Raw genomic sequence first — 23395 nt, forward strand, 5'->3', positions numbered from 1 at the left:
TAGGCAATATTTGTATGTGTGTGACCCTTGGGAGGACCGGGCTCCCAGCAAAGATCAAATCTATGCGGGAAAATGTTCTGTGGGAGGCCGAATGGCACGTGAACGCTCTGGCCTGGGGGTGTCTCCACCTCCAAACATCTGTCAGGCCGTAGGTATCTGCCCATTCAGCCAACCCAGGACAATGATGTCCCGCAGTTGTCAGTCTGTCAAAATCCGGGTCAGGAACCAAATTAAAATCACCCAGAATGATATTATTGTCAGATGCAAACTTGGCCATTTTGCTGCTGATCTGATTGAGCACCAGCAAGGAAGCCGGAGGGGGCAAATATAAGCCCACGATGGTCCACATTAGAGAGTATATTTTAGCATGAATGATAACATACCAACCGTCAGGGCCCAGGGCCAAATCCATGAGCTCGAAAGGAAGAGACTTCAGTATCAGGATAGTAACACCCCTGGAAAAACTGGAGTGCGTGGAGTGGTGGTGGTAACCCACCCATGGTTTTTTAAGGGCTAGAACCCTACTTCCTATGAGGTGTGTTTCTTGAAGCACACATATATGTGGGTTGTAAGCTTTAATGAATTGGAACACCAGGGAGCGCTTGACCGGTGAGCTCAATCCCCTGGTGTTCCAGGAAATTATATTAAGGGAGGACATGGTTACTAGGGAAGATAAGAATATTAGGATCAATATAGATCACGGCTCCCGAATTGGACTCCGGACCCAAAACGGACACATCTGGAAACAATGCAATGCTGATAAGTCAATTTTTTTTGTGCAATTATAGAACAAAACCAAACTAAAAACAGATATAGGAGCCCAATATCTAAAGTAAATTAAACTAGCCCCGTTAGGGGAACTTTCACCCCTCCCACCCCACCCGACCCCCCCAAACTGAGGCGGGTTTCAATCCTAAACTGATTCAGCTTGCCGGCTGCAACAGGGGGTCTGTGGAAGAGGCGAGCCTAACCCCCCGAGACTTCCCACGGGGGGGCAAGCAGCAGTTCAAGCAGCTTTCCAAGTGTGAGATTTCCGCTATTTTAATATAATATAACAGGCTGTGAGGAACTAAGGGTCAAACGGAGGGAAGTAGACTATATAGCATCCCCACAGTAAAGTCGATCCAACAGAAGGTAGGACACACATAGTATGAACTCTACTACTCCACGAAGGGAGCAAGCAGATGCAAAGGAACTTCATATCACAACAGTCTCCTGGCCATATCCTTGGCAGGGGCACTTACTTAGATGTTTCTGATAGGGGTAATTAGCTATCCCCATCAAGTCCGCACACACCATGGGTTTAAACTGGGCATAACAAGTGCAACGAAACTAAGTCATCCATGGGGTAGTTTGCGTGGTAGCTCAAACCTGGGCCCAAGTCAATGTGAGTAAATAATGAGAGGGGTCATGCGGCACATACCGGTTAGTCGATCAACGGACCTGTGGTAGCGAGTCCAGCCAGGCAGAGGCCTCTCTAGGTGTGCTAAAGAATCAAGTTGTCTCGCCGTCCTGGACTTTCAGGCGAGCATGGAAGAGTACACTGTAGCGAATGCTGCGCGATCTCAATGCCGTTTTGACTTGATCGAAAGATTTCCTTAGTTTCTGGGTCTCCACCGAGTAGTCAGGGAAAATCATCAACTTAGTATTTTGATATCTGAGGTCCCCAACATTTCTGGAGGCGCGGAGGACTTTGTCTCTGTCCCTGAAGTTGAGGAGACGGAGAATGAAGATGCGGGGAGGGGATCCAGGAGGTCCCGGCTTAGGCGGGATACGGTGTGCCCTCTCAACCGTGTAGTGGGGAGACCAATGGGCCTCGGGTAGGAGGTCACGCAACATACCCTCTATGAAGGAGGTAGGATTGTTCCCCTCCGCCCCCTCTGGTAAACTGATAATACGAAGATTATTGCGCCGATTTTTGTTCTCTGCATCTTCGGCTCTGTATTTTAGGGCCTTTACTTTGGTTTGAAGTGTGCGGAGTGCTGCTCCATGTTCTGCTGTGGTGTCTTCAGTGGTGCTCAGTCTTTGCTCCGTCTCAGTGACTCGCGACCTGAGTTTGTCTATATCTTGGCGGATTAAACCCATATCCAGCTGAACAGCCTCAATTTTTGTTGTTAGCGTAGATTGGCAAGTGGCAATGGCTGCCATGACGTCCGCCAGCCAGGGGGGGTCGGGAGTCGTCCGATCTCCATGAGGTTCGTCTGTGAGGCTCTATGGGCACTACGGGTGGTGTGAACCTCTGGACAGGGGCAGGTGGGTGTCTGAGGGGAATCCGACTGTGGCGGGAAGGTCAATCTTTTACCCCTTTTACTGTATTTTGCACTGGAGTTCCTGCGCCTCATTCACATGTCTGGGGCCCTGCTCTGGGCAACAATCAATAGGTAGCTTTGGGAGCCTGTCAGTGGGGTCGGAGGTAGTCAGAAGTCAGATAGTGATTTCAGTGCAGCGTGTGTCCCCCCAGACAGTCTTCCCCCTCACCTGCGGCCTGTGGAGTACAAAGGCTATCTTTTTCAGGCGTCCAAGGGCCTGCAGGGGTATTCAGTCCAGCCACAGCATGTCTCACCCGGGATGACTGGGGTGGGGGTACTCCAAGCCCTCTCCCGGTTCCTAGATAGCACTCTCCAGCCTTCTCAGGACACCTTCTTCCAGGCCGAGGGTATGGGTTATCTGCAGGCCGGTCCGGAAGCTTTGGGCCGTCAGGAAAGGCCGTGGCTGCGGCCTAGTAGTTCGTGGGGGGAGGGGATGGTCCCGGATTCTGCCTGTAGCTGGACAAGGCCTGATTTTCCTGCCTCCGCCCGTGGCCTGAGGTAGTCGGGGACTCCCACTCTGCAGAGCCAGTCACGCCAGGGATCCTCTGTCTCGCGGCGGGGGCCCGTCAGGAAAGGCCGCGCGAGGTAGGCCGGGGAACGTCCGGGCGGGAGGCCGATCGCGGCCCGGGATTGAAAATCCTCATCTCCCTACAGCAGTCGGGAGGTCCAGGCAGCCCCCTGGTTAGCAAGGATGTATTTTCAGGGGATTTTTGTGTTGATGGATCCGGATAATGATCACAGAAGTGCGGAGCTCTCTGAAAAGCAGCCGCTCACAGCGCCATCTTGGCCACGCCCCTGGGTGAGTTCACATTTACATGTACAAGCCTAGTGTACCTCCCACATTCACGCCCATCCCAAGGATTCATGGGAAATGTAGGCTGATTACAGTTAGATAGAGAGAAGAGGATATGATGCAATCCCTGCTCTAAGGGCCCTTTCACACTAGGGCGGGGGCGGCGTTGGCGGTATTGTAAGCGGCGCTTTACCGTCGGTATTCGGCCGCTAGCTGGGCGGTTTTAAACCACTGCAAGGAGCCTCTGCAGAGGCGCTTTGACGGCGGTATAGCCGCGCTGTCCCATTGATTTCAGTGGGCAGGAGCAGTGAAGGAGCAGGAGTATATCCGAAGATGCTGCTAGCAGGACTTTTTTTACCGTCCTGCTAGTGTACCGCTCCAGTGTGAAAGCCCTCGGGGCTTTCACACTGGAGACAAAGCAGCGGCACCTTCGGGTCGGTTTGCAGGCGCTATTATTAGCACAATAGCGCCTGCAAACCGCCCCAGTGTGAAAGGGCCCTAAGTGATCCTCCCTGCCAGAAAAGATGATGCATTTTTTGAATCACAGAGCTGACTTCCTGAAAATTAAATCAGTCATATCTCTTAAATGGTAAGAAATTTCACAAATGTAATAACTTTTTTGTGTGGGGGTGTACTGATGGGGGATTTTTTGAAAATCCCAGAGTTCTGCTTTAAGAAGACCACCTGCTGGTTCTTGCCTATATTAACAATGCTCTGTGACCTTTGAGCAGACATATCTGTTTAATGTAAGTTCACGAATCTTAATATTTGTATCCGTCACAAAGAGGCCTGTTAGTTTGCAGAATATAATTTTCACTGTTTCATATCCGACATTTTTTTTTATTACAGTGTTTGGTTGTCCTGCAGTACTGACTCACAATGTTTTGTCACATGAGGCCAAGCTGGGTCACTTTTTTACTATGTTATTGCATCATTGTAAAACTCTTGCTGTGTTTTAACAAATTTTGATATTTAATCATTTTGTTTTTATATTTTTTTCAATTCTTTTTTCTATAATGTGCTACTTACGCTTGCACCATGTGATAGTTGTTTAAAATTGTTATACTAACGGATCATTCATTGTTTGTTCCATTTCAAGGATTAAAATTATGGCTTGCATCATTTTTGTAGTTAAAGCGGAGATACAGGCAAAAAGACAACTCTGTCTTAAACAATAGTACCACCCCCCTCATTTTTTGGATATATATATATTTTTTTTTTGGCTTTTTGGTACCTTTTCTGCTCTTTTCTTCTGGAATTTTCTTCTGGAATTCCATCCTATGTCGCCGTGGCGAGGTACGTCATTTTCACGATAGCATCGTGCCCTCCTCCTTTCCGCCTGCTGCCTTCTGGGACCTGTGTGTGTCCCAGACGACAACGGGACCATTCAGAAAGCGCCGCATGTGTAGTAGGAAACCGGCTGTGAAGCCCGCAGGCTTTACTGCCGGTTTCCCTTGCTAGCAATGCCGGCACCTGCACCCGGAGCCGATGGACGGATTGGCTTGGGGTGCCGACATCGCAGGTTCCATGGTCAGGTAAGTGTACTTATATTAAAAGTCAGCAGCTACAGTGTTTGTAGCTGCTGACTTTTAATTTTTTTTTTCCCAGGCTGGAACACCACTTTAAAGTTTATCTCAAGCCAAATCTTTTTTTCAGTTTTGGATGGAGTGGCGAGTGATTAGAACCTCTATCAGTATTTTATTGTTGTCTGCATTGTTTTGGGGAATTAAGGGTGCATTCACACCTGCAAATACTCCCAACACCGAATGCATGCAAGAACCCTGGGGGGTTTCTGGTGATTAGCTGCAGGAGGCAGCCCCATTAAAAGCAATGGGGGGCTGTCAGCTCCCGCAGCTAATCACAGCCACTCACATGTAATCGCAGCAATCACATGTGAGTGATCAGCCCTGGATGCAGACTGCCTGCATCCAGGGCCAATCACTCGCATACGATCGCTGCATGAGAAATCACATGCAAGTGGCCATGCTTAGCTGCAGGAGATGGCAGTCCCTAATTGTTTTAATGGAGCTGCTCTCCACAGCTAATCACTGAGAACCCCGCTGGAGATCTCACAAAAAATCAGATGCATCAGCAGGTCTGAATGCACCCTGATGCCCCATACACACGATCGGACATTCCGACAACAAAATCCACGGATGTTGGCTCAAACTTGTCTTGCATACACATGGTCACACAAATCTTGGCGGAAATTCCGAACGTCAAGAACATGGTGACGTACAACACGTACGGCGAGCCGAGAAAAATGAAGTCCATTAGCCACTGTGGCTCTTCTGCTTGATTCCGAGCATGCGTGGAACTTTGTGCATCGGAATTGTGTACACACGATCGGAATTTACGACAACGGATTTTGTTGTCTGAAAATTTGAGATCCAGATCTCAAATTTTGTGTGACAGAAATTCCGATGGAAATTGTCCGATGGAGCTTACACACGGTCGGAATTTCCGACACAAAGTTGTCGGAAAATCCGATCGTTCTAAACGCGGTGACGTAAAACACCTACGTCGGGACTATAAACGGGGCAGTAGCCAATAGCTTTCGTCTCTTAATTTATTCTGAGCATGTGTGGCACTTTGTGCGTCGGATTTGTGTACACACGATCGGAATTTCCGATAACGGATTTTGTTGTCGGAAAATTTTATAGCAAGCTCTCAAACTTTGTGTGTCGTAAATTCCGATGGAAAATGTGTGATGGAGCCCACACACGGTCGGAATTTCCGACAACAAGGTCCTAGCACACATTTTCCGTCGGAAAATCAGACCGTGTGTACAGGGCATAAGAGTTGTCACCAAAACGAAAATAGTGGGCAGCTGTCCAAGAGAAATTTCCTCTCTCTTCCTTTTGTGTTTAACACCTTGCTGTAATAACAACCTTGCTGTAGGTGTAGGCCATTTACCTCATGAAGGCTGACCTGAGAACTCCCAGGATGTTGTTAAGCACAACCTAGCTATTACTGCTCACTTTCACTATCACAGAAGTGAGCTCTCAGACTCTGCTCTCAGAGCTACTGCATCAGGGGAGAGAAAGTGCATGTGAGGGGGGTTAAATCAAAGAAAGAGCTCATTCCTGGGATGGTGAATGTGAATAGAGGATTAACATGCTAGGCGATTAAGTGCTGCAGCACTAGTGTACACTCCATGCTCAGTTCCTGGCTTTTCAGTTTGAGGTAGCGTCTTTCCACCTTTGCTCCTTTTTTGCAATAGAGATGCAGTTTCACCTTGGTTAGTCCTTGCTCCTGCCTACAGGGACTTGGGTACATCTGTTTGACCTTCTCCTGCTCTCAGCAGCTAGTTTGTGAATACCCACTGATTTTACTTGGTGTTCTAAATTAAGTTTTCATTGTTAATCAGTGAAATAAGTTGGATCCCTTTAGTGAAACAAGTTGGGTCCCAAGCATTGTGCCCCTTCAAGGGTGGCTTGCAGTGTCCTACTGGAGGGATCTGACAATAACAGCCTCGATTGTTGTCCCCTGCTTGAGTTCATACATTCCTTTCAGTTTTCCTTAGCTCCTTCAGATGTGGCCCCTTCTCTGCTTTATCCAAGGAGGAATTCTCTGCAGCTATACTAGAATTTATGAGCGAAATTACAAATATGCTTGCTAACTTGGAACACAGAGTCTGCAAGTGTACTTTTACACCTTCTCCTGTGGACTCTGTCTGACATACCTGCAGCTCTAGAGGCCTCTGTACTTTCTTTTGCAGAGTCTTTTTGTGACAAAGAGTCTCACAAATCCTTGCTAGATGACTTTGTTCCAGAGGAGCAGCAGGTAGCTGCCATAGCTCCCAGGCTTAAAGATACCATTTCAGTTCCTTGAGAGGCTCTAAGACTATCAAAACGTTAATGTATGCTCCTTACAGGAAGGTTTTACGTACAGAGACCAAATATTTTATTGAGCAGTACATAATTGAGGAGGCCTATATTAAGAAGTGAGCTGTTCCACTGTGCATTTGGCAATACCCTGCCATAGAGCAATGGCCTTACCTGCTGAAGATGCACCAGTATTTGAGGATCCCATTGAAAAATGTTTGGAAACCTTTTCCAAATTGTTGTTTTTGCTAGCAAGCCCTGCTTTGCAACCTTCCATAGTCGTAAATTCAGTCTATCAACCTTAGAAGACTGGACTAAGCTTACAATATATTAAATTATGTTGACAGCACACCCTAATGTTCATGCTCTGAAACATGCACCCATGCTGTATGTATGATATGCTGAACAAACATCAATCAAGACTATTATTTTCACAGAAGTTATCTTTATGATGGCATCAACTTATGTCACAGAATCTAGGTAACATCCTTATTGACCCCGTATTTGTAGAGCATTTAGAGCTTATGCCTTCAGCCCTAAACTACTTCATAGATTGCTTAGCCAACATTGTCTGAATGATTGTCCTGTCTGAAAATATGCAGAGGAATCTTTGGCTGAAATGCTGGTCTGCATAACAGCAATTTAAAAAATGTTTGCTGCACAAGCCTTTTGATGGTGTACATCTTTTTGGTACATCTTTAGACACCCTGATAAAGGACTAAAGTAAAAGTATTCATTTTCCCCAGCTGAAGAAACCTAAGCCACAAATTAGGAAGAATACTTCCCACTCTGGGGCCAAAAAGACTACCTTTCATTACTCCCAGGCTTCAATGCCAACACTATTGGCTCCAATACCAGACCCAAACCAGGAGCCCAGTTAAATTAAAAGCCCCGTGCCCCTCTCAGACATGTCTTCTTTAGCATAAACTTTCCAAAGTGGGGGGATGTCTGCTGGCCTTTGCAGACACCTGATCAACATGCATCTTAGAAATCTGGGTAAGAGATGTGGTTTCCAGGGGCTACAAGCTAGATTCCGGTTCTCTCAGATTTCATATTTTTCAACCAGCCTGTGTCACAGACTAGCAGGTCACCATGTGGCTCATGCATATCTTCTGAGCCAAGAAGTTATTGTCATTGTTGCAAAAGCAGAAAGATTTTAAAGTTTTTACTCCAGCCTTTTCACTGTTCTCAAACTAAAGCGGACATTGAACCCATTCAAAAATGTTTTCATAGAATCCACCAGGTCTGCCATATCCTCTGTTCATCAGGGAGACATTTTTTTAGCTTCAGTGGACACCAAAGTTGTGTACTTGTATGTCCCAATCTTTCCAGTGTATCAATGCACACCTTGCCACTGTGAGAGCCCAATACTACTAATTTGTAGCCCTACCACTTGGCCTGTCTTTCCCACCCTGAGTATTTAGCAAGGTTTTGGTATCCTTGCTAGCCTTACTACTCTATTGAGGTATTCTCATTGTGGAATACATGGATGATCTTCTATTGAAGGATAAGACGGTGCATATACTGATCAATGATGTGATGTGGGCAGTCCAGACCTTAGAAAGGTTCAGTTAGATCCTGAACTTTCTGAACTCAGTGTTGGAATTAACATACCACATTTGAGTGGTGAAGACAAAGCCCAAGCCGGAGTTTTTATTCCCCAAGGAAAAACTGTTGATTCTCTACTCCCAGAATCAAACTCTGCAGCCCTGGAGATGTTCAATTCTGCGTTTCTGCATGAAAGTTCTGAGCTTGAGGCAGTTCCATTTGCTCAGTTACCCTCCAGACCCTTACCATGCAACATTCTGTCATCATAGGACAGATCAGTTCAGTCCCTAGAAAGATCAATTCACCTGACACTGAAGAATCCAGGACTAGAGTTGGGAAACTCCTTCCTCTCACCTTCCTCCCACTGTCTTGAAGATTCTAACAAGATTCTAACAAGAGAAACTAATGTTAGCCTATAAGAACTACTCCATCATCACCTTTAAAAAAAATGGCAAGCTTGGCTATTTCACCCTAGAGCCTCTAAATACTTAAAAGAATTCCTTAACAACTCTCTTAAATCTGAGTTTTTGGTGTGGTTCATCACCTGCTATTGCTACATTCTTTGTTCCTTGTAAAATTTGTTAATTTGATGATCAACCCCTGCTTACAGCTTGAACCCAATTGCGGTAGGCAGTATTTGATAATCAAGGATTATATCAACATCTGCTAACCCTTCCTTTTGTTACAAACGGTTATTACTATATGTGTTAATCTTACCACTACGACCAATCTTTTATAGTCATAACTTATGTTACTGAATATTTGTAATGATGTACATTATAAATAAATAATAATGTATTGCTAAAAAAAAAGAAGATTCTAACAAGAGATACAAGCCTGAAGGGCTGGGAGGAGTCCTGGGCATCTTATCACTGAAAAGGATTTGGTCGCCAGATGAATCTTATCTCCCGATCAACATTCTGGAGCTCTGAGTTATTTGGTTGTCCATGCAACATTGGACATTCCAACAGGAGGTCTTTGAATCAGGGTCTAGTTAGACAATACCAAAGCAGTCATCAGATTTATATCACATATCACTTTTATAGGGTTCACATGAAATTTTCTGCATTATTGAGTAGAATGGGTAGATGAGAGCCATCTAGTGGTGCCCTGAACTAACTGTTCTTCCCATAAGATTTACCAAAACAATTTAATATGAGAACAAACCAAAACAGTGTTTTCAATTTGTATCAATTCTGGCAGGTCCTTGCACTACATAGTTTATAGTAGATCTAAAGGAGATTGTACAATCAAATATATAGTGCATTTAATTCCTAGAAAGTCCATAAAAATATAAATTAAGTCAAAATTTGGTGTGACCATCTTTTGCAAATATTTTATTTATTTAAACCAGGAAAAGGCAGGTCCAAAACATCACATCAGTAATACATAGATATCGACACAATCAATTATACGACAAACAATATATCCATTTAGTGAGTCTGTGCGGAAGATCCAAACACATCAAGGAAACATTACAGGAAATATATCCAGTATGTATTCATCTAATCTGCACATAGTGTAAGAAATAAACCACATGAAGAAGCATGGAGCCGCCCATTCCTTTTTTCTTTTTTATATAAAAACAAAGAGAAAATAGATAAGCTGAGATAATAAAAAGAAGAAGAGCGAGAAAGAGAAAAAAAAAGAGGGGGGGGGATGGGAATAAAGGGAGGGAATAAAGGAAGTTTGTTGTGATGTAGTGGCACGTCACAATGAAGGCATATAGGGAGTAATGTCCACTGAGCAGATCATAAACCGAAAAGGGTTTACCCCTCTTTAGAGAGGACAAAATTATCCCATAGTCTCCATGTCTTGGAGTATTTTCCATGTTTATTTGTGTGCTGTAAGTATTAAATCTTCCTTCCTATTGATTTCCTCTACTATATGAAGCCAACAACTGACAGTTGGAGGCTGCGGGTTTTTCCAGTTCAAAGGAATAAAGATTTGGCGGCATTTAACAGGTAACGCACTATTGATTTTTTTAGAAACTTTTGCCGGAATGGCCAAAACGTGTAGTAGGAAAAAAGCTGGATCACCAGAAATCTTATAATCAGTGAACTCCTGGGCAAAAAGTACCACCTCGTCAAAATTGTAAAATTAGTTTCCTGAGTTTTCGTACAGATAGACGATTTTAGGGAGACTCTAATAATGTTTTGATGTTGTTCTGGTGTGAAGGTGCAGTGTAAGTCTGTTTCCCAGTTCCTCAGGCATGGTAAAGATGGCTGTTCGGTAGGTGTGATCAGTAGGTTATATGTTTTGGAAAAAACCCTTAATAGGGTTCCCTCATCGGAACAGTATTCCTCAAAAGTGGTCATATTGCGCCTGTATTCCCAAGAGTTTGGTAAGGATTGTAGATACTGATGTAGTTGAAGGGCTCTTCAAAAGGTCAGGTGGAAAGGGCCTGAGTCCTCCATTAAGGACTCAATGGAAGGCCAACGACCAACTGACAGGAAGTGTAATGCTTGGTGGCTTTCAGCTTGACGTTGGGCCCAGAATGCCTGTTTGTGGAGTCCCGGCATAAATTACGGATTTCCCAATATTGGGAATAAAGAAGAATTTTGTGTGACTAGGGAGGCTTGAGAAAAGAGATGCGAGCTTATGCGAGTTGTGGGTCCTATCAAAGGATGCAATTTTAGTGGATGCAGTAATGTTTCGTAAAAAACAATGGGGCCCCTTTCAATGATATGTTGGTTTGAGCTTGCTCAATTTGCGCCCAAAGTTTGACATCATAATGACAGTGCCAATTGATAACTCTGCTAAGGTGAGTTGCCTGGTAGTATTTCAGGACGTCAGGATTGTAAGGCCCCCATATTTTTTGGGTAATGAGAGTTGACGTGACCACCTTTTACGTAAAACAACATTAGTTCTCTAACTTATCTTATATAAACTTGCATGCCTTTTTCTGTAGTAGGTTGTTCTAAGGATCACAGAGAACTTCCTGTATTTTCACTGCAGACTTTGACTGACTTAAGCTGAACATACACTAGTAGATTTCCAACTAAATGTTTCTGTAAATATACAATCATTTGTACAGTATTCTCATTACGTGTGATGACTTGACAAATGTCAATTGAAAATACAAACAACATTTTAAACAAAATTCTACTAGTGTATGACCAACTTATTTAACTCTGTTGCTTCATCTTGTGGCTCAAGGATGATCAGATTTAGTGCTCTTTGGGGACCACACTATATCTTGCAGCATATGTGTGTTTTTTTTTTCTTTTCCCTGTATATAGTTGTTAGGTGCAGCTTCTATGGAACTGCTCTACAATTTATATTGCTGTGTCAGATTATTTGCAGTATAGGAATTAAAACACAGAGTCACAAATCCGTGCATCAGTTCCGAGCATAAAGGACCCGTACTGAACTGACCTGCTTTATTAGTTTCAAAAGCCTTTTATAGGCGATTATACAAACAATAGCATCAGCACCACCCCCACACAGGGCAAGGGTCAACCACAACAGGAGTCACCTGGGCTACAAGCACAAGCTCCAACACCATGGCAATACAGATACAAGGCAACAAAAGCAGCTTCAATCGAGTTCAGCAGCCAAAGGTTACATTTAACAGATTTTACACGTAGGCATTAGATTAAGTGAGAACTCTAAATCATGTCCCTGCCCTTATCAATTTCCCCCTTTGACATCATCCTCTCCTTCCCCCTGGGTCCTCATGAATAAGTTCTAGTCAGTTTTTCCCCAGAGTACTTTCCCTGACCGCGAGTTGTCAGAGGGGTAGAACCCATCCCCCTAGGTATTACCAACATCTTAAATTCACGAAGAGGAGTTTTGTAGGAGTAGGGTGATGTCAATAGACATTTATCAGTATGCCCTATCTATTCTCCTAATTTTCCTATTTATTTTCCTGTATACACATATATTTGTGATTGTAAGTGATATTAATATTAGAATAATAATTACCATTGGACTTAACAACCAGTGAAAGGTATTGGTTGCTGTAGAAGACATTCCACTGAATATATCCCACCAATGTGGTGCAGTATCCTGTTGTATCTGTGAGGAAAGATGAACTAGTCTACCTTTGTCAATTATTGCGGATACAAGGTTATTCTGTAGGGTATGTTCTAGTGTTTCTATGTGTTGTCTTAACAACTCTGATTGTTCCAAAACCTGTTTTAGTGGGTCTAAAGAAATTATAAAGGGTGTAGTGTCAGTGAGATTATGTACCTCATAGACTGAAGAGAATATCTTATCGGTGTCTGGTTCAAAAAGATAGGTGTCGTTACCCCATTGTAATATTTTAATCTTTTTTATACATCCCGCAAACGGCGCCGATTTATTTAATGCTAACATGGTGCGGTTGTCATTAGTAATGATACAAATATGCTGGGGTCCTATTTCTATGAATCTATTGTTCACATTTACCGGTGTTCTTTGCATTTTGCATATGCTAGTTTGGTATTTTAACAAGCAAGGTTCATATACTGGGGAACTTCTGCCACATACCATTCCCTTATTAGTTCCTTCACATAGATTTAAATCATGGGTTCTGTTTCCTTTATCTACATATTTCCCATATATTTCTGGATACCAAAACTCGTCTTTAATTACTGGCATGACCACTATTTTACACATTTCCATTACATCTGCTACCCGGTATGCTTCGAACCTTCCTACACACCATTTCTCCTCACATTCTATCTTATCCCCTTTTACTTGGAACCATACACCATCGTCAGTTAAACCCTTAAAATATTTCATCCAGGTATGATAATTTCCCAACTGTAGTTCAGTCCTGGCCCTATTTATTTGTATATGATAGGATAAGAGGTTAAAAGAGCACTGTGTGAAATTTACAAACTGTTGACTTTGATTCCACAGCTGGAGCTCTGCTCCTATCGTGTGATTTATTAACCCTCCCAAAAATTGTAATAGGGGTATTTCTTGCAGTTGGGTTTCAAAAGTGGTGGGTAACCATTTGCTTGTGATAGTCAAGCTGTCAGCTATGTGTCCCCCTGCATGCTTCCATCTGTTGTTCATTTCTTCTATCGAGCGACCGAGTTTAAAATTCCCATCCCTGTACCTGTCAGTCCCAATAGTGTGTCGTACCATTCTCGTTTATACCTACACTCCAGTATCGGGGGAAAGGTGATATTGAATTTTATTTTTGTTTTCTGTTGTGATGTTGATACATTTATGCAAGTGTTTGGGATGGGTGTTAATATGGAAGATTCAATTGTTGGCGTTACTTCTTCCTCCATTTGTATGTGAAACCCATAGGACTGTGCATACCAGTACCAGCCATCAACTCTTTCTTCCCTCCACCTAGAGGCACAGAGAAAAGTACTAGATTGATTAACGGTAATATTTGTCAGAGTAAACATCCCTTCGGTTATATTCCCTCCTTCTGCCATGACTGTTAATATTTGGTACATTTGTCCCACTACCCGTTCCCAGGCTTGTTTCCATGTCTGTGAAAGGGATATTTTATGACACCTATGGTTCTTACTATTGTTAAAGGGGAAACCCATATTATCGTTCCACTGGAAAGTTACAGTTACTCCTGAGAGGGGGTCTGCCTGTATCCATGCTATACCTACATCTACATGAAACGGTCGCCTATGTCCTTCAACAGTATAATTACCCACAGTGTAATCCTTATTTATCTCATATCCTGATACATTTGCCACTTTAGGGTCATCTATGCTCCATTCGAAAGTCATTGTTTCCTCTACTTCAAGTACATTGATACCAGGAGTCCAGGCACATACTTGTAAGGTGATAAGTGCAAACAAACTATAGAGAAACAGCATTTTCATGATGGAGTTTTCTCAGGTTGTTTCTTGCAGTGCGATGCGTGTATCCAGGTTGGCTTTCCTTCCAGCTTTACTGAAGTGGCTGTGGTCAGGAGTACTTGATAAGGACCTTCAAACCTGGGTTCCAATGACTTTCTGGTGTGTCTTTTTACATATACATAATCCCCTGGTAGCAGAGTATGTGTACCTGTTACAGAATTAGGGTCTGGAAGAGAAGAATACACACTTTTGTGGATCTTAGTTAGAAGTTGTTGTAATTGTATCACATATGCAGTCAAACTATCACATTGCAATTGCATACTCTGTGGAAAGTATAGACCTAATCTAGGTGCATTCCCAAAAAGTATTTCATATGGGGATAATCCTGTTTTCCCTGTTGGAGTGTATCTTATGGAGAACAAAGCCAAAGGCAGGCATTCTGGCCATGGCTTGTTTAACTCTTGCATGGCTTTTTGTATTTTTAACTTTATTGTCCCATTTACTCTTTCCACTGATCCTGAACTCTGTGGGTGGTAAGGGGTGTGGAAACTTTGTTAAACCCCTAACATGGTCATCACATTCTGCATGATTTCTCCTGTAAAGTGTGTCCCCCTATCTGATTCTATGGTTTCAGGAAGACCAAACCTAGGTATTAACTCAGTGATCAGTTTCTTAGCTTTGGCTTTAGCTGTAGCTGATTTTACTGGATAGCTTTCAGGCCAACCTGAGAATAAATCGATACACACGAGGACAAATTCAAAGGGGCCGCTCTTAGGTATTTGTATGTAGTCAATTTGCAGTCTCTGGAAGGGGTATTGGGCCCGGACCTGGTGTTTCCATGGGGTTTTTACTCTCTGTCCTGGGTTATTCAGGAGACAGATTTGGCAGGCTGCACAGTAGTTTCTCGCAGTACTACTGAATCCAGGGGCGAGCCATCCTTGGTTCACAATCCTATACATGGAATTGGAACTGACATGTGTGGGTAGGTGAACTGCCGCTGCCATTGCTGGGTACAGAGAGGCAGGTAGGCATATTTTCCCTCCTTCCCTCCATACATTGTCAAGGTCTGGTGCTGCTCCCATCCTGACCCACTTATCTTTCTCGCTCTCCCCTGCTTGCTCCTGTAATTTACTCAGCTGCTGCCATGTTGGTTCTGGGATACTCACCTCTACCGCTGCTAAGGTCTCAGGGATTCCTTCCCCTAGAGCTGCCTGTTTTGCAGTCAAATCTGCAAATGCATTTCCTTTTGCCTCAATTGTTTTTGCTCTTGTGTGTGCCGCTATCTTCATAATGGCCACTCGTTTAACCTTTTGAAGATTGTTCAGGACTCTCTTAATCCCTTCTAAATGTTTTACAGGTGTACCTGCTGCTGTCAGATAACCTCTAGCCCTCCATATGTGGCCATAATCGTGCGCTACACCATAAGCGTAGGCAGAGTCAGTGTAAATATTCCCTTCTCGTCCTTTTAAGTATTCTAGGGCTTGTTCTAAAGCTTTTAATTCTGCTTCCTGTGCTGACATGTGGGCTGGTAAGGGCTGTGCTTCAATCACCTGTGTATCAGTCACTACAGCATACCCTGTGTGATATTTACCCTTGTCATCAGCAAACCTGCTACCATCTATATACAAGGTGTGCTCAGCATTTAAAATTGGTGTATCTGTAACATGTGGGAATCCCATTGTCTACTGTTCCATGAGCTGAAAACAATCGTGCTCATCTACCTCTTTAAACAAAAGAGTGTCAGTGTCCTCATTTCTTTTCTCACTAGTACTATTAGTACTATCATTCCCCCTTGCCAAATCTGGTGACTGAAGAGGCAAAAAGGTGGCCAAATTTAAGGTTGTACAGCGCTGAAAAGTGACATTTGGAGGTAAGAGTAAAGTACACTGTAACCTTAATTGCCTAGCCATTGAAATGTGTTTGGGCTGTACCTGAGACAAGATTGCATGTATGTCATGTGTGGTATGCACTACGACTGGATTATCTAGAACAATTTCTGATGATTTATCTATGATAATTGACACTGCTGTTACCGCCCGTACACAAGACGGTGAACCTCTGGACACTGGATCTAACGCCGCAGAAAAGTAAGCGACTGGTCTTTGTTTTACATGTGCCTGTGTCAGAACACCTGTGGCGTGTCCAGTGATCTCAGCAACGTACAGGTTAAATATCTTGGTGTAATCTGGTATACCAATAGCCGGGGCAGAAATCAACAACTTTTTCAAAGTGATAAACGATTCATAAGCTACTTCTGTAAGCATATACGGTACAATTTTCAAACAATCGTATAATGGCTGCATCAAAGTGCTAGCGTGTGGTATCCATTGTCTACAATATGACACAATACCTAAAAACATACGCAATTGTTTGAAATTCCGTGGGGGTAACATTCCCTTTATCACTTGAACCCTCTCCTCAGTGAGATGTCTCGTACCCTGTGATATACAATGTCCCAAAAAGATAACTTTTTCCTGACACACTTGCAACTTTTTCTTATTAACCTTGCAACCTTTTTCTGCCAAAAATCGCAACAAATTAAGGGTGGTGGCCAAACAAGTTTCCTTGTAGGGGAAGCATAACAATAAATCATCCACATATTGTAACAATACACAGGAATCTGGTGGTACCCATTCTCCCAACACCGTTTGCAATGCTTGTGAATACAAGGTAGGTGAATGCGCCATACCCTGAGGTAGGCGTGTCCAGGTTAGTTGCCGATTTTTGAGGGAAAATGCAAACCAAAGTTGGCATTCTTCAGCAAGTGGGACAGAAAAGAAAGCGTTCGCTAAATCTATAACTGTAAAATACATGCTGGTCGAAGGTATTTGTGACAGTAACGTATGTGGATTGGGTACTAATGGCGTCATCGGGGCTAGTAGTTTATTGACCGCTCTGAGGTCTTGAACCATTCTGTACTTAACTGGACTACCGACTACTGTTTTCTTTTTAACCGGGTACAAAGGAGTATTCGCCGGTGATTTTACCTCTTTTAGAGCTCCACTTTTTAATAAGGATTGGACTTGCATTTCTATAGCCGCCTCTTGGGGTGCACTGAGTGGATACTGTTTTTGTTGGGGAAGCACTGCTCCTGGAATCAGCTGTAGGGTAACCGGAGGTATGGGCAAAAGTCCAACATCTGCTGGATGTTTCTCCCATAGTTCTTCCGGAAGGGATGACAAGATCTGATCCAAATCCGGAGGAGATGGACCGGACAGTTCCGATTCCTCCTCCAGATATTGTATCAGGTTACACATCTCCATGTGTTCTTGATTATCCCCTATAGCTAAGGTGACAGTGCCATCTGGGTGATAGGTAATGTTAGCTCCTATTTTCTGCAAAATGTCAGCTCCTAGCAAATTAGTGGGGGCTCCTCTGGATACCAGAAAGCGTGAAAGGAACATGTGGTTTCCTACTTTAACTTTCAGAGGTTTTGTGAGTGGGGCATCGGCTAAAATGCCATCATATCCAGTTATCAATAAAGTGTCAGGTGATTCTTGCTCAGGGAGTATTTCAGAATCAGAAAGTAGCGAGCGTGAAGCTCCCGTGTCAATTAAACAAGAAATTTTCTTATTACCAACCGTTATAGTAGTCTTAAGCATTTTTGTTTTTGATCTTTCCAAAATCGGGGCGAGTCATGCTCGTGGGCCATCTCCCTGCTGCCTGATATGACTATTTTTGTTGTCCCTGGGCTGGTTCCTTCTCTTTTCAACTGGAGAATCAACACCTTCCTCTCTTTCATCCTTTATTCTTTTCCTACAGTTGCGTCTGATGTGACCAATCTTGTCACAGTAGTAACAGGTAAGGGGTTTGCGAAAGGAACCTCTACCTTGCTCTTGGGAACCCCCGAGTGCGTTGATAGCATGAGATTTCCTCCCTTTGGTTTCTGCTAAGTCCGCCTCTATGCCTTGCGCTTTTTGTAACAACGTCCCTCTATCTCTAGTTGCCCTCCACTCTGGTGTGCAGGCTTTCAGTCTCTCACTTATCTGTGGAATTAATCCCTCCATAAATTGTCTATTGAAGGCTCGGATTGTGACTGGCAGGGCCAAGTCCAATCCCTCATCTGCCATCATACTTTCCATAGATAAGTAAAATTCCGATACAGTCTGTCCTGGCATTTGCTTCATGGGTGATATGGACCCCCTCTCCTGTTGTTTTGCTTGACAAAAAGCTTCTAATCTAGCAATAAAAGGGGCCCTTGAGTCTATATGTCTGACATGTCCTGCCTCCAGGTTGCCATCCCCATCAACTTGTCCTGCAGGTCTGTGTGGACCTATTTCTGTCATAAACTGGTTAAACAGGGTCAGAGTCATTTTGTGTCTGCATAGATCCTCCCCATCCTGCCAGGTTGCTTCATGTGTATTCATTAACTGTGTCACAAATCTACAGAAAGCAGCTGGCTTTGCCACCGGGTCTGGGGCGCTCTGTATTAATGCCATAAGGATGTCTGCCGACCATGGTGCCCAAGTCCTTATTTGCATTCTACGAGTGACAGTAGGCGGGGCATTTGGATGGGCTGCTCCAAAGTCTGGATTGTTTACCTGAACAATGCGTGTATCAGTGCGTACGGGAGCTACAGTTTCTGGATGAGGTTTTTGTAGCCCCACAATGCACACATTCTACTGCCCATTCTGGGTTTTGTGCTCCACAAACCTGACAAACCCATCCTCTCCCCTCAAGTACAGGATATATCTTGTGTGGTTTGCGTTCTACGTCAGTATATGGGGGTGGGATGGCTGAGCTGGGGTCAACTGGAGCCTCGACATTTTTTGTTCTTCTATCTTTCATATCCCAACCATCACAATCTGGATTATATTTCCACCCCTCTTCTTTCGCTCTATTTGAGACCTTAATTAAGCATTGAACCTGACGCATCCATTGCTTCTCTAACACCTCTCCTTGTCTGTCCCTTTTTATTTCACTCCATACATCCGGGTCTAAGGCCGCTGCTCCTTTCACCTTAAATTTACGAAGGACATCCTTTAAGTCCCGCGCTTCATCTTTCCCACAGATGTTTTTAATTATCTGTGGCACCGTATAATGCGCCACAATTCCCTGACGGGGTTTTGTATTCTGCTGGCCCATTCTGACAGTCCTGCCTAGGTAGCGTGTGGGACACTTAGTGTACAATATAAAACACTTAACCAAGTTACACTAGTTCCTCGTTGCCTTCCTCCTAGGGTGCCAGAATACTAAAAACCTCTCCTAGATGAGAATTCTGAAACCGAATTACTTTATATGCTAGCCCAATAACAAATCAGAATGCGGCTACAACATATACAAGCATTCCTTTAAGTGGCCAGGTATCCGACTAGATCTCCGGACTTTGTGGAGACCTTATTCCCCCCCCCGTATCTGGGATCCCTCTCATACACTCTTATCCCTGCTTTATGGAGCAGACAGGGCTTATACTTTCAACCCGTCTATGGTTTATGAGTTAGATGTGAGGTTAAGCATAAGCGTCAGACCCCCCAAGTTCACTTATGTGAGGTAAGGGCGCATTCCATTGCTTAGTTCGGCAATCCCCTTCTAACTCATACCATCCTTGACAAGGCTCATTCACTTGCTCAACAAGACAGACAGACAACAAATAATTCCAGCAATATAAACTAAAATATGCAGTAATTCTAGACTCACCACTACAGAGGCTGGTGTTTTAAAACCAGGAGAACCGTAACTGACAGAACGAATAGGCACAAATCAGGGGAGCACAGAATATAAGAAAAATAAAGCTTTTTCTTACCTGCGCAGGTTTTCGATCTGTGGTTCCCGGAATGCCTATTCCTTTTTGTTCCGTCAGCCGCGTTCGTCCACCTCTTGTAGTATCATCGGTGAGTCCCTGTTTGGGCGCCAAAATGTTAGGTGCAGCTTCTATGGAACTGCTCTACAATTTATATTGCTGTGTCAGATTATTTGCAGTATAGGAATTAAAACACAGAGTCAGAAATCCGTGCATCAGTTCCGAGCATAAAGGACCCGTACTGAACTGACCTGCTTTATTAGTTTCAAAAGCCTTTTATAGGCGATTATACAAACAATAGCATCAGCACCACCCCCACACAGGGCAAGGGTCAACCACAACAGGAGTCACCTGGGCTACAAGCTCCAACACCATGGCAATACAGATACAAGGCAACAAAAGCAGCTTCAATCGAGTTCAGCAGCCAAAGGTTACATTTAACAGATTTTACACGTAGGCATTAGATTAAGTGAGAACTCTAAATCATGTCCCTGCCCTTATCATAGTTCTCTAATTATTTTGTGAATTTTGAGTTATTGTCATGCTGCAGAATGAAGCTGGGACTGATCTGAGAATTTTCTGATAGTACTAAATAATGGATAGGAAATGCACATACAGACCTTTAGGGTATCTCCATTTTGCTTCACTGTTGCCTGCAGACACTCATCCATGTAAACTTCTCTAGCAATTAACTGCTTTTTGTTACAGCCAAAAATGTCACATTTTGATTCCTCAGTACAGGGCATCTGCTACTAATTTTCTGCACCCATCACTTAGCAAAGTACATATTACTGAATAAGGTGATTCACTTTAAATACCCAATCATGTGCCAACAAATGTTTTTTTTATTTTTATTTTTTTTATTTTGTTTACCCATGCTTAAGGAGCATGGTTAAATGGTTAAACACAACTCTTACCTGCTTGTACCTATAAAATATGCCTGTATTGCTGTGTCACAAGCAAGAGTCTCACACACTTATAGATCCCTGAACAATCATGAAAACAAAAAAAAATCTTCCATTGCATATGGTTTTTCACACACTGAATAGACAGAGACGTAACACTTTGTCTCAGGCTATCCTAAAGAAGAACTTCATTAAAATAGCCAGTGACTGCTTAGCAACCAGCAAATGTTGGGACAATGAACACTTTGGTGAGAAGTATGTAATGTGCAGTATAATGTAAAGTGGGTACGTAAAGTATTCAGACCCCCTTAAATTTTTCACTCTTTGTTATATTGAAGCCATTTGCGAAAATCATTTAACTTCATTTTTTTCCTCATTAATGTACACAAAGCACCCCATATTGACAGAAAAACACAGAATTGTTGATATTTTTGCAGATTTATTAAAAAAGAAAAACTGAAATATCACATGGTCCTAAGTATTCAGACCATTTGCTGTGACACTCATATATTTAACTAGGGTGCTGTCCATTTCTTCTGATCATCCTTGAGATGGTTCTACACCTTCATTTAAGTCCAGCTGTGTTTGATTATACTGATTGGACTTGATTAGAAAAGCCACACACCTGTCTATATAAGACTTTACAGCTCACAGTGCATGTCAGAGCAAATGAGAATCATGAGGTCAAAGGAACTGACTGAAGAGCCCAGAGACAGAATTGTGGCAAGGCACAGATCTGGCCAAGGTTACATAAAAAATTCTGCTGCACTTAAGGTTCCTAAGAGCACAGTGGCCTCCATTATCCTTAAATGGAAGACGTTTGGGACGACCAGAACCCTTCCTAGAGCTGGCCGTCTGGCCAAACTGAACTATTGGGGGAGAAGAGCCTTGGTGAGAGAGGTAAAGAAGAACCCAAAGATCACTGTGGCTGGGCTCCAGAGATGCAATCGGGAGATGGGAGAAAGTTATAGAAAGTCAACCATCACTGCAGCCCTCCACCAGTCGGGGCTTTATGGCAGAGTGGCCTGACAGAAGCATCTCCTCAGTGCAAGACACATGAAAGCCTGCAGGGAGTTTGCTAAAAAACACCTGAAGGACTCCAAGATGGTGGGAAATAAATTCTTTGGTCTGATGAGACCAAGATAGAACTTTTTGGCCTTAATTCTAAGCGGTATGTGTGGAGAAAACCAGGCACTGCTCATCACCTGTCCAATTCAGTCTCAACAGTGAAGCATGGTGGTGGCAGCATCATACTGTTGGGGTGTTTTTCAGCTGAAGGGACAGGACGACTGGTTGCAATAGAGGGAAAGATGAATGTGGCCAAGTACAGGGATATCCTGGACGAAAACCTTCTCCAAAGTGCTCAGGACCTCAGACTGGGCCGAAGGTTTACCTTCCAACAAGACAATGACCCTAAGCACACAGCTAAAATAACGAAGGAGTGGCTTCACAACAACTCAGTGACTGTTCTTGAATGGCCCAGCCAGAGCCCTGACTTAAACCCAATTGAGCATCTCTGGAGAGACCTAAAAATGGCTGTCCACCAACGTTTACCATCCAACTTGACAGAACTGGAGAGGATCTGCAAGGAGGAATGGCAGAGGATCCCCAAATCCAGGTGTGAAAAACTTGTTGCATCTTTCCCAAAAAGACTCGTGGCTGTATTAGATCAAAAGGGTGCTTCTACTAAATACTGAGCAAAGGGTCTGAATACTTAGGACCATGTGATATTTCAGTTTTTCTTTTTTAATAAATCTACAAAAATGTCAACAATTCTGTATTTTTCTGTCAATATGGGGTGCTGTGTGTACATTAATGAGGAAAAAAATTAACTTAGCAAATGACTGCAATATAACAAAGAGTGAAAAATTTAAGGGGGTCTGAATACTTTCCGTCCCCACTGTATATAGTGCAGGACTCTGTAAGGCAGAGTGCAGGGGTCAGGGGTGTGCAATGCTTAGAGTGCTGCAGTCAGTGTTGGGTTTAGGATACATACCCCAGAATGCAGGGGTCCAAGGTGTGTAATGCAATGTGATCCAAATTCAGACCAGTGCTGGGCCTGGGAGTACATGACACACAAAAAGCAGGGTTCAGGAGTACATAATGCACATAATGCAAGGGACAGGAGTGTTATGCACAGAATGCAGGGGACAGGAGCGTTATGCACAGAATGCAGGGGATAGGAGTGTTATGCATAGAATGCAGGGGACAGGATTGTTATGCATAGAATGCAGGGGACAGGAGTGTTATGCATAGAATGCAGGGGACAGGAGTGTTATGAATAGAATGCATAGAATGCAGGAGGCAGTGATGGCCGCTAGCCACCCGCTTCGGGGGAAGGACAGAGCGGCGGTCTGTTCTGTCACAGAGGAAGAGAAAGAGATCTGCGATTCCTATTAATCAGGAACACCGATCTCTCTCTTTGTCTAGTGTCAGCATCCCCCACACCAGTGGCGGCCCATCCATTAGGGGTGGCACCTATCCATGCGTCCGGCCCCCTGATCTACATAC

The 23395-nt window shown here is 43.6% G+C and overlaps 1 long non-coding RNA gene across 1 annotated transcript in view; it reads left to right on the forward strand.

The window, feature by feature from the left end:
• Nucleotides 1–23395, forward strand: part of LOC141127394 (uncharacterized) — a 58462-nt gene that overhangs the window by 17080 nt on the left and 17987 nt on the right. The gene's annotated exons all lie outside the window — the stretch shown is intronic.

The sequence above is a fragment of the Aquarana catesbeiana genome, linkage group LG02 (assembly GCF_042186555.1).
Source record: "Aquarana catesbeiana isolate 2022-GZ linkage group LG02, ASM4218655v1, whole genome shotgun sequence".
NCBI lineage: Eukaryota > Metazoa > Chordata > Amphibia > Anura > Ranidae > Aquarana > Aquarana catesbeiana.